The following is a 3,685-nucleotide window of genomic DNA, read 5'->3' as shown; positions in this document are numbered from 1 at the left end:
CCAAACGGGAACGTTCTATTTCCGTAAAGAAAACTTTCCTGGGGAACCTAAGGGCAACCAAAATGATCCGTTCCCAGAACCAAAAATTGTTAGCTGGGGGGTGTGTATAGAAGTCGGCGCTGGTAGGTATTACATTTAATTGTTGTGGTTACAATGCAAGCTGTAATGCAATTTGTAAAGTGTGTGGTTGGGATTTGGGGTAGAGCGTTTGTTTATTTCATTAGATCGTGACTGCATGGTGTTGGTGGGGCATGAACGTTCCTGCTGCAAATGGTATTTGCATTTATCGGTTTATAGTCTAAAGGTACGTACATTTATTTGCTGTGGGCTTAAAATATTTTATTGTAACTTATTGCTCATTGTTATTTATCACAATCACTGATGGTCTGTAACGCGTTGCTTAGTAACGCGTTACTCTAATCTGACCACATTTTTCAGTAACGAGTAATCTAACGCGTTACCATTTCCAATCCAGTAATCAGATTAAAGTTACTTATCTAAGTTACTGTGCGTTACTATTTTTGTCATTTTCCTTAGTGAAAAGATATTTTTGCTTTCTTCTTGGCAGGGGGTGGCCAGTGGTTGCCATGGCCACCATAAAGTAATCTCCAGCCACGCCTCTGGCCCCCCCACCACCGCTTTGCCGGCAATTTTTTTGCGGAAGCATTTCTGCACGCAGGAGCAGCGCACCTCAGATGAGTAGTTCTTCACCAAAACAGTGCAGTAATACACTCAACATAAATGTCAACCACCAACACAATTACAGAAGTAGTACTATTTAGTAGTATTCGTGGCGCGCTACGAGTAAAAGCGCCAGCTTCTCTGCGCATTCCAGTGTTGCCAGATTGGGCGATTATCCGCCAAATTGGGCGAATTTTGTTGGAAAACAATTTAATAGCAGGTAAATTACACTTCTATTTAAAAGAAAATCTTCCGTTTTAAGAAGCTCCAGCATTGTAGAAGGCTATTAAAAGTAAAGTCAATTTTCAATGCTGATTTAGCGTAATAGTGTTGGTCAGTCTGTATCATATTCTTGAAAGAAAATTTAAATTTGTTTTCCATGCATTCACACTAGCATGTTGGCAGCCAAATGATAAAGTATTGCAAAGGAATATCTTTGAAATATTCCGCATTATATAACTAATAAAGTAACTTGTAATCTAACTTAGTTACTTTTAAAATCAAGTAATCCATAAAGTAACTAAGTTACTTTTTAAAGGAGTAATCAGTAATCAGTAATCAGATTACTTTTTCAAGGTAACTATGCCATCACTGATCATAATGTATTGTGATCAGGTCCTATACTGGAGCCACTTCTGGTGGGCCTAGGTGGCGCTCTGGGTACCAAGGACGGCGTCTTCGGGTCGAATCCGCTGCTGTTTTGCCTATGCTGGAAGTTTGCTTGGGTCTATTTGTAACAGATCGTCATTTAATGTTATTGTTTTTGCATATTATAATTTAATAATTGTTTTTTTTTGTTTTCATTTGTAGATCTGTATGCTTAGGCCTTGTTATAATAATATTTGAAGATTTTAAACTGTATTGTATTTTATTATTGATGTGTATTGTCGTTGTGAAAGAAAACATTTAGTAAAGCTCAATTGAACCAGATTTTCCGTCTCTTTTAAAATTTCAAACGTACATGTGTGCTGGTAGTTTTACTGGTAGTATATTCCTGGGGTGAGATTCCCTAGGTGGCGTTGTCGGATAAAACAATAAAATACTAAAATGAAATAAAACTTTGTAGCTTAGGTGAACCATCTCTGTGTGGTTGGCGGTGTGCTTTCCCACACTTTTTGAGACTTGTTGCCTGTTGCCGTCGCTCCCATGCCAGACATGCCCTTTACAGGTTTGGCATAGCTCAATCATGAAACTGTCAAATTAGCCTAAGAAATAGTGCAAACGGCTAATTATCTGCCCAGTGCTGAAGCTGATCTAAAACACCGGTCTCTTTAACTTTTGTATCAACAAGCTTTTTATGTAAACGCTGCCTATCCAAAAACACTTTGGTTTTAACAGGTTTCAGCAGATTTGTGTTCTTTGACTGTTGTTTACTAAAACTTGAGAAATGAAATGTTTACTATGGAAGCACTTCTGTAAGTTGCTCTGGATAAGAGCGTCTGCTAAATGCAGAAAATGAATGAAAATGAAAAAGCTCTGGACAACCACTTTTTTTCCAACGCAAAAAAAACACGAATCCGTCCTATCGTTCGGAGCTGCACACAAAAGAAAAACTTTGAAAATCATTCAGAACAAGAAACTAAATGAATACGGTCGGCTTAAATCTACAAGATCTTTCTTTGCTACCACAGAAATCACGGGAAAGCGAACGCGGTCCCTCAGAGACACATGATTTTCTTTGGAAAGCATTGATACACTTCACTAGAAAATAACAAACCTATAGCAATCATCCTGCAGTCATAAACTCTGTCTTTGCTACCACAGAAATCACGGGAAAGCGAACGCGGTCCCTCATCATCAGAAATGAATCAATTGGCTGCCATGCACAATATGTCAACCTTTCTTCTTACTGTTGACCGCTGGTCGAGTCTCTTAACACACCATGCATAACGCTGATGTGCAAAGTGATTTCCAAAGTGGCAATTCTACAGAAGAAGGCAAAAAAGTCTTAAAGTTGAATGGAAATTCATGTAAAAAATCAGTCCAAGTACTTTTGGAGCATTTCTAGTAGTCTGTTTATTCATTTATGCTTTGATCAAGTTGGGCAAAAAATAAACACGTAAATGGAGACACACAATTTTTTTTGGAAAGTATTTGATGCACTTCACTAAAAAATAACAAACCAATAGCAAACAATCATCCTGCAGTCATAAACTCTTTCTTTGCTAACACAGAAATCATGGGAAAGCGAGAACGCAGTCCCCCACTATCAGAAATTATGCAGTCGAGATTCCCACATTTGGGGAATTTGTAGCGGTCAGCACAACCGGAGTGCAATCTTTGAGCCTCGCCCTGGGTGAACCACCTTCTTGATCATGGTCTCGCCCCTGCCAGGTAGGTATGAGGTCCAGAGGCACCGCCGAACAGAGACACCGAATCACACACCGTTCAAACTCACGGTGAGCTCCACTCGTAAGAGAGAGAAAGAAAACACAGTGAACGCTGCAGGGGGTCTCAACACAACTGATCCTTCACCCCTCTTACTCCCCGCTTTATAGAACACCTTACTGTGACGTCACAAAGCTGCTGTTTAAATGTGAGCTCCTGAGTTTTAACTGTAATGCAGATCAGATGTTACTAACTTACCACTACTAGAGTTATCTGCTGACTTCACTCAACTTCTGCTGATAGGTTTGCTTGATTTGCATTGTTTTTGACCTTTTATTTTACTACTATTATTATTATTATTATTATTATTATTACAGAATTGTTCACATTTCATAAAAAATCAATTATACTGTACACTAAAAAACTATCTTTTGAATTTACTTGATTTCAATTATTTCAGTGTACATCACTCCCACATGATCAGAATATAGCCAAAATATTTCACAAATTTAAACTATTTAAATTAATCATGTTAATGCAAGATGTTATTTCATTGTATTTTATTTTTTTAAAATTTAGCACGTCCAATTTCGTCCCATCTATCATCCTCTCATTAGTGCGGATTCCTGCTCCTGATTGGGGCCTCCTCCTCCTCCTCCTGCCTCCTCCGAAACGT

At 38.5% G+C, this 3,685-nt stretch overlaps 1 non-coding gene across 1 annotated transcript; it reads right to left on the bottom strand.

Annotated features, from left to right (window-relative positions):
- Positions 1-2,859: 2,859 nt before the first annotated feature.
- LOC134329705 (U1 spliceosomal RNA) lies at positions 2,860-3,023 on the bottom strand. The gene has a single exon (XR_010014929.1). It is a non-coding gene; the product is annotated as a U1 spliceosomal RNA (small nuclear RNA).
- Positions 3,024-3,685: the final 662 nt, after the last annotated feature.

This window comes from Trichomycterus rosablanca, chromosome 15 (assembly GCF_030014385.1).
Source record: "Trichomycterus rosablanca isolate fTriRos1 chromosome 15, fTriRos1.hap1, whole genome shotgun sequence".
NCBI lineage: Eukaryota > Metazoa > Chordata > Actinopteri > Siluriformes > Trichomycteridae > Trichomycterus > Trichomycterus rosablanca.
This window is presented reverse-complemented; position numbering and strand designations above follow the sequence as displayed.